This window comes from Rattus norvegicus, chromosome 20 (genome assembly GCF_021556685.1).
Source record: "Rattus norvegicus strain SHRSP/BbbUtx chromosome 20, alternate assembly SHRSP_T2T, whole genome shotgun sequence".
In the NCBI taxonomy this organism is placed as follows: Eukaryota; Metazoa; Chordata; class Mammalia; order Rodentia; family Muridae; genus Rattus; species Rattus norvegicus.
Genome location: NC_141553.1, coordinates 8,266,302 through 8,274,653, shown reverse-complemented (window position 1 = coordinate 8,274,653; position 8,352 = coordinate 8,266,302). Strand labels below are relative to the sequence as shown.

Below are 8,352 nucleotides of genomic sequence, written 5' to 3'. Positions count from 1 at the left end.
ACCAGAGAGGAGGGGGCAATAATTGGATTGGAGAGCTCCAGAAACCCATCAGCTGCTCCTCTCTGGGGACTGGGAGGCAGGAGGCTGCAGACTGTCTTTGTGATGGGTCTCAGCCCCTTTCTGCCCTGCAGCCGGGCCCTGACCTGGTGTGGCTGAGCCTTGTCGGTCTTCCTAGGTCTAGGACAGCAGTGTGAGCTCCCCGTAGGCCAGGGAAGGCAGACATTCATCAGATAATCAACAGAATGGAATTGGGCTGTGATGGAAAATGTGCATGACACCGAGATCTGACCCGGGTTTGAGGGGCTGGGAAGACAGGTGGCCTGTGGTCACCAGTCGATGCTTATTTACTTCATTCTTTCAAAACCTTGTCCGTCTACCTTATAATTTATGTTTACGTGTGAGTGTCTGGGCCAGGGTGTGTGTATGGATGTATACATGTGAGTGCAGGCCTGTCTCAGGTGTGTCAGAGATTCCCAGGAGCGCTGGAGTAACCGACAGTTGTGAGAGGCTGGGAATTGAACTGGGGTCCTCCACAGGAGCAGGGAGCTTGCTTTCCAACTGTCCCACCTCTTTAGTCGCTAGGGTTTTTTAGGTTTTGTTTTTGTTTGGCTTGGTTTGATGCAGGGTACTTCTACACGGCCTTGACTGGCCTGGAACTTGCTCTGTAGCCCAGGCTGATCTCAAACCCACAGAGATCCACTTGCCTCTGCCTAGAGGTGTGCACCTCCACCATAGCTGGCTTACATTAACATTTTTTTTTGGTTCCTCTGTGTGGGCATCAGATCCCCTAAAGCTGGTGTTAAAGGTAGAGTTTATAAGGCACCTCATGTGGGTGCTAGGAGCTAAACTCTGATGCCTTGCGGTAGCAGAAAGCGCTCTTAACTGCTAATCCGTCTCTCCAGCCCCACCATACACCCTCAACTCCTTCCCACAGCGCCACGGAAGGAAGGGCAGGTGTGGCGGCTCAGGGCTCTGATTCCAGCAGGACGTAGGAGGATGAAGAGTTCAAGGTCATCCTTAGCTACAAAGTGGGTTTGAGGTCAGCCTGGCCTATATGAGACTCTGTTGCGATAATTAGGCCATTCCGTGTTCGAGGAGGAATAAGCCAAGCCACAGTTTAGGTGACATTTGTTGCCTCTTATGAGCAACCAGAACCCTTTGATCAACTTTCTTGTGTGTGGGGTTTTCTGACGTCGTAAATCCCACTTCCCCAAAGTAAAGGACAGATTATTTACTTTCCCAGAAACCCTTGCAGCTAAACCATAGGCATGAGACCTAGGGTCCACCCGTAGAGGCACGCACTGAAGTTTTTGATCTGGAAAAGGGCAACGGGGGGGGGGGGGGTTTGGGGATTTAGCTCAGTGGTAGAGCGCTTACCTAGGAAGCGCAAGGCCCTGGGTTCGGTCCCCAGCTCCGGAAAAAAAGAACCAAAAAAAAAAAAAAAGGAAAAGGGCAACGGAACAGAAAGGTACCCCGAGGAAAGAACTTTGGGAGCGTGGGCCTCCAAAACAGCACGAAGGCTGTCAAGTCCCTGGGCTGTCAATCCAGTTGCATCCCAGCTGGGGCAAGAGAGCTAAGGCAGGTTACAGGTAAGTCATGTAGACCAGTCTAGCCTTGAACTCAGAGGTAAGCCAGCGTCTGTCTCCCGAGTGCTGGGATCTGGAGAGATGGCTCAGTGGTTAAGAGTACTGATTGCTCTTCCAGAGGTTCTGAGTTCAAATCCCAGCAACCACATGGTGGCTCACAACCATCTGTAATATACATTAGATAAATAAAAATTTTAAAAAAAGTTTTAAATGTTTGCGTGTGTCTCTGCACACGCATGCAGTTGCCCTCAAAGGCGAGAAGAGGGCAGAGAAGAGGGCATCAGGTTCCCCAGAGCCGCAGTTACAAGCAGTTGTAGGTGATGGAACTGGATTTGGATCCCACACAAGGGACCCTACTATTGAAGCATTTCTCCAGCCCCAGAACATGTGTGTTTCTTTTCCTTCCTTTTTTTTTCTCAGTGCCGAGGATCTGAACGCAGGGCCTCGCGCTTGTAGAGTGGGCGCTTTACCAACTGGACCATTTCTTCAGCTGCCTCGGTTCTTTTTCCTTCTCACTGAGACAGGAAGATTGGCAGTTCAAGGACAGCTTTCGCTACATAGGGAGAGCCCAGTCCAGTCTGGACCATACAAGACACTGTCTCAAAAATAAAAATAAAAATAAATTAATAATTAATAATAATAATAATAATAAAAAGATGACCTCTGAGGGTCAGGTGCAGGGTTGCTTGAGTGAGGTCATCCAGGGACGTGCAAGCCAGCTCTAAACACTGCAAACCCTTACTCAGCTGTACTCCAGCAGCAGTAAGCTCTAACACCCCCCATCCGACTTGTCTTCAGAATCCGATGCTGGCCATCACCCTCCAAGGCATGCCCTCGGCTCATCATGCCTTGTGACATTGTTCTGTTACCCAACAATCCCATTATACCTTGAGCAAGCATGACACATGTACTGTGACTCATCTATTGTTCTGCCCTCCCTCAGCTCTGGCCTCCGTGGCACTGACTGTCCCTCGGCTGGCATGTGTCAGAGTCTTGTTCTATGGCGATTTGTCATAGGTCATGTTCTTATCTTCTATTGCCCGGCGGAGTGGAGGATCTCAGAGTTTGTAACCTCTGCAGGCTGGACTTCTCACGGCCTTCCGGGGAGACTGGCTTTTGTTTATGGATGAGAAGCAAATGCTTTAAAGGTTTTTGTTTTTAACTTTGTGCTTATGTGTGTGTCTGGGTGTCAGTATGCGCGTGTGAGTTCGAGCGCCCACAGAGGGCGTCAGACTTCCTGGGGCGGGAGCTGGCAGGTGGCTATGAATGCGGATGTGGCTGCTGGGACCTGAATTCCCGTCCTCTGTAGGGACCATAAGGGCTCTTAACCATAGAAGTGTTTCTCAGGCAAAATAAAAAAAATCCTGTTCTTTACTTTCACATGAATGACTTTCGCCACAATGAAGTGTTATACTTTCCCAAGGAGAGCCCTTTGTCCCTAAGCTGGACTGTGGTGTATGCCTGGCACCACGTGAATTGCTATGGCCAGAACCAGGTAAGGCCACATTCCTCTGTCCCTTTATAATGTATTAGTCTTGACGCGTGGATATGTGGGTAGTGACACCGGACCTCTGCTAGCCACAAGCCCAAGGAGAACGCTTGATTGGGGCGGCAAACGCTGTTTCAAGGAAAAACTCTTTTTTTTTTTTTTTTTTCTTTTTTTCGGAGCTGGGGACTGAACCCAGGGCCTTGCGCTTGCTAGGCAAGTGCTCTACCACTAAGCTAAATCCCCAACCCCCAAAAACTCTTTTTTAAACTTATTTTGAGACAGGGTCTTGGGAGCCTAAGCTCGCTACAAAATCACTATCTACTTCCCAGTCCCGAACTTCCGGTCCTCTGGCCTCCATCATTTACTCTCTGGGCCTCTTTGTTGTTTGGTTCAGGGAGAGTTTTGACTCAGTTATCCTAGGCTAACTCGATATCCCAGGCTAGCCTCATACTCATGGAGGTCCTCCTGCTTCAGCTTCCCAAGTGCTAGGAGTCCAGGCGTGCATGAACCATCATACCTGTGTTGAGCATATTTTAAAAAATAACTGCTGAGGGGTTGGGGATTTAGCTCAGTGGTAGAGCACTTGCCTAGCAAACTCAAGGCCCTGGGTTCGGTCCCCAGCTCTGAAAAAAAGAAAAAGGAAAAAAAAAAATAATCGCTGAGAACTCCAGCCCTTGTAGACATCTGTTTGTACCGTGGTGGGTCATTCCAGCATCGAAAACGCAGTTGGCTAAACCCAAGTAGTACAGAATGGACTTTTCTCCCTAGGTGGAGAAGAACCCAGTGGACAGGGCAGGGTGTGCTGGAACATTTCTGTGTTATCAGCAGTAGGGATTTAGAAGCAAGAGGATCCCGAGTTCAAGGCCATCCTCTGCTACATAGGAAATCTGGGATCACCAGAAGGGACCCTGTCTTTGAGCAGCTCCGTGGCCTAGGACAGGTCACTTGGTATCTCTGGACTTTGTTTTCTCCACTGAGAAAAAAGGAGGGAGGAGGGCGGAGCAGCGAGCCTCCCAGCATTGCGATCTATTTAGGCCTACGACTTCTTATCTATGACTCCAAATGCCTAGAAGGACTGAAGACAAAATATATTTAGCACAAAGGACCTGGTACCAGCCGTGTTTATTCCCTCATGAGAAAGTCCAAAGACTTCTAAACATCAAGGTTTGATTACAGTGTGCTGGACCATACCCTCTGGGGCTGCTGGGAAATACCGTATGGCTTGGCTCTCCGCTACTTTTCAGAAACCCAAACGGCTGAATAATTAGCCAGGTGTGGTGGGGCTAACCTGTAATTCCAGTACTTGGGAGACGGAGGCAGGAGATGAGGAGTTCAAGGCTAGCCTGGGACATACAAGTTGGGGGAGGCTAGCCTGAGCTACATGAGACCTGGGTTTGTTTGTTTTTTTTTAATAAATAAATGAATAAAAATAATAAATAAATAAATAAATAAATAAATAAATAAAATAAAGACAGGGCTGGAGAGATGGAGGGCTCTGGTTTTAAGAGCGCATACGGCTGTTGCAGAGGACCAGAGTTCAATTCCCAGTAGCCACGTTGGGTGGCTCAACAAAATCTGTAGCTCGGTGGTGGTGCGCACTTTCAGTCCCAGCACTCGGGAGGCAGAGCCAGGCAGATTTCTGAGTTTGAGGCCAGCCTGGTCTACGGTGCGAGTTCCAGGACAATCTAGGCGACACAGTGGAACCCTGTCTCAAAAACGAAAGAAGAGTCTGAGTTATGAAACTCTGCCCAAAAGCATTGATGAAGATTATGCACGCCCCCGCCACGCCACGCCACGCCCCCAAAAAGTTTGTTGGACTAGGCCCTCACCCTGTAGCCCCTCTGTGGCCTGAAACTACTCATGTAGCCCAGGCTGGCCTAAAAATCTCCGTGAACGTCCCACCTTAGTCTTCTTAGAGTTAGGATTACAGATACGAGCTATGGCTTCCAAGATTTCTTCTGGACACCAGCCCAACCGTTCAAAAGACCCCTAAGGACCTCCAGCCCATTTTCCGTCTCCCTCCAGTAGAAATGTCTACCCACTAGGCCTCCCCCAGACCCGTTCTCTGCCCTTGTCTCTCTGTTCCTCTCCATCCTTCATCCCATTGAACTTAAATGTTCCTTTTCACCCATGCCGTGGTTGGGCAGATGGCTTTGGTGATGTCTCCTTTTCTGAATGGCTCTGCAGTATGGACCCGGCCAGCAGTTGCCTGCGGGGACGAATGAATGCACGAAGTGACTGGATCTCTCTGTGCTCCAAATACTGGCTTCAGACCGTCTGAGCAAACACCTGGCCTACTGCTTCAACCATGCTGAAGCCCTGGGTTTTTCTCACTAGAATGTTCCCTGCAGACCGAATCCTAAAATAAGGGCTTTCGTTTGCAAGACAACGCCAATCTCCAAGGAGAGAAAAAGGAGTCCTAGGCGCAGGTTGGAAGCCACCGTCAGGGGCTGTCAAGACTGTGTGTCATTTCCCTTTGGCCCAGGGCTGTCATGGGACCTGGAGTCAAGTTGCAACTCTTCCCCAGCAGCCAGCTGATCTTGGGGGCAGCCCCTTGTGACTTGCAGCCTGCAGTTTCCTCATCCCGGACCTGAGGATCATGAATGCTCCTTGGCAGGGTTGTGGAAAAGATTTGGTAAGATCATGGGAGGGGGTTCGAAAACCTTCGAAGTGTTACGGGCATGTCGCTGAGGGCAAGGCATGGCCCTCTTAGGATCTCTTTCATTTCCTCTCTGCTTGCCCCTCCCTCCCTGCTTCCCCGCAGGCAGGGAGTATCGTCTGAACACGGCCGTGCAACCTGCAGCTGGATCCGGTTAATAGAAGAAATTGCTTAGTCGATGAGAGCTAACACGCCAACCCTAAACCAGCCAGCTTGACCCAGACGCACGGCTCAGACCTTGGTACCAACCCTGTCTCTTGTCACTTGCCAGCTCAACAATGTGACCTTGAGTTAGGTTAGTGTTAATGGACTCATGCCCTCCCTCATCTATCACACAGGGTGATGGTCGTGAGACCTCATTTTCCCAAGAGGCCATTGTGCAGGTGAAAGGATTGGGTTGCTGTGGGTAACTGGCCAGGCGCAAATCAAGCCTGCAGACAGCATGGGTGGTGATCTTTCCCGTTATGATCTGAGCTTCTTTGAGAAGGATCATGAAGAGATCAGCAGGCCTCAGGTGAGAGGCAGGCAGGGTGTCTGGTCTTTGTGAATGGTTGACACAGCTTCAAAGATTTGATGTTCAGGCCAGCCCTGGGGCCAACAGAAGGAAGATACCTGTATGTCTGGACATCATTTTCCAGGGGTGTTGGCCAGATTTCCAGGCTAGACACGATTGAGTAAGACGTGTGTAGCCTTCACATGTGGACAGCCTGCTGATGTCTCTGGTGAAGGATGCCCCAGGCCCCAGACAGCTCACACTTTTTTTTTTCCCTCTTCCCTCCCTCCGGAGTGCTGGGATTTATAACTCGGTGCCACCAGGTCCCACGTTTCATTTTAACAACTTAAATCTGACTTATTCTTGCTTTTTATTTTGCTGCAGCGTGCATAGGCGGTTCTCCCCTGCGTGAGTATTTATATGCACCACGTGTGTGCAGTGACGTCAGAGACCAGAAGAGGGCGTCAGATCCCGCGGGACTGGAATGACAGTTGTGCGTCACCTGTAGGTGGAGGAGATTGAACTGGTCCTCTGTATAAGCAATATCAAATATGAATTTTTTTCTATCAAATACTATAAAACCTGTTTGGGATATGGAATTAAAATTATTAATCTTGCCCACATCCTAAAACTTATATGCAAATGTTTAAATCCCCTCATCCAATAAAGCCTTTCAAAGGCCCATGCTGTATTCTAGGAGTTTGATATCCTGGCGAGGTTACTCCTGTCGGTACCTCTATGTTTTTCCGTGCACCAATTTTTTTCTCAGACTAGCCAATCAGATAAAACTATGAAGTCGGGCTGTAACCAATGGGGGAACGATGACGTCACCACCCGAGATACACCAAACACCAAATGCACTTCCTGTATCTGTGTTCCAGCTTCAGCGTGCACCCTCTTGATCAAGAGAAAAGCTTTAAACCGGGTATTCTGGTGCGCGCGACTTTAGTCCCAGCATTCGGAGGCAGAGGCTGGCAGCTCTTTGAGTTCGAGGACAGCCAGGGCTACACAGAAAAATCCTGTCTCGGAAAAAAAAAACTTTGTTAGTGTTTTAATCCTCCCAGCCAGTAAAACCTTTGTTTACACAAAGACTTCCTGCTTCATGAATTTGGTAAATTGGAGTAGTGACCCACTCTTTCTCCTTCCTCTATTTTTTTTTGTATGCTAATTCTTTTCAGACTATCCAATGGGATAAGTCCGAAGGTCTGACTCCAGCCAATGAATGGGGAGAAGACACAGGCACTGCAACATCAGAACAGCCATTGTTCTTCATCGATGGTCCATCCCTTCAACCCCTATCTATCTATCTATCTATCTATCTATCTATCTATCTATCTATCTATCTATCTATCTGTCTGTCTATTTAGATATCTATAATCTATCTTATTTGTCTAGTGTCTAGATGTATGGGGACAGGCTGGGGATGGTTAAGAGGACTACTTACTAAATTCAGTTTTTCATGAGGCTCCTGGGAATTGAAATTTTTTTTAAGATTTATTTATTGTATGTATGACACACCAGAAGAGGGCATCAGATCCCATGACAGATGGTTGTGAGCCACCATGTGGTTGCTGGGATTTGAACTCAGGACCTCTGGAAGAGCAGTCAGTGCTCCTAACCACTGAGCCATCTCTCTAGTCCCTGGGAATTGAATTATTGAATTCACATCAGACCTGCGATCATATCCCATTAGATGGTCTGAGAAGAATTAGCATACAAAAAAATGGAGGAAGGAGAAAGAGTGGGCCACTCCTTCAACCCACTGAGCTATCCTGTTGACTGCCACCCCCCATCCCCTTCCCTTTTCTTTTAGACAGGGTCTTACTATGCAGCTTGGATTCTCCTAGAATTAGTTATGTGGACCAGGCTGGCCTTGAACTCACAGAGATCCTCCTACCTCGGCCTCCCCTGTGCTAGGATTAAAGGCATGCACGTCCTGGTGACACTATAACAGTCTGACTGTTGGGGGAGAGCAACTTTGACATGAGGCTATCTGAAAACGGCAAACAGCCTCTCTCAGTTTACTACTTTTGCTTAATGTGTCCGTGTGGTGTGTGTGCATCTACTGCGTGGTGTGGGACCGCTCAGGTGTGCAGGTACGCGTCCAAGCAAATATGTGAGGGAG

The 8,352-nt window shown here is 48.7% G+C and overlaps 1 long non-coding RNA gene across 2 annotated transcripts; it reads left to right on the top strand.

Annotated features, from left to right (window-relative positions):
* Positions 1 to 1,268: 1,268 nt before the first annotated feature.
* Positions 1,269 to 6,909, top strand: LOC102547357 (uncharacterized). Of its 2 annotated transcripts, none has more exons than XR_015645630.1 (4): positions 1,269 to 1,589; positions 5,263 to 5,710; positions 5,840 to 6,029; positions 6,612 to 6,909. It is a non-coding gene; the product is annotated as an uncharacterized LOC102547357 (long non-coding RNA). The 2 variants fall into 2 exon arrangements; XR_015645631.1 differs by having other exon boundaries at positions 1,299 to 1,589; positions 5,879 to 6,029.
* Positions 6,910 to 8,352: the final 1,443 nt, after the last annotated feature.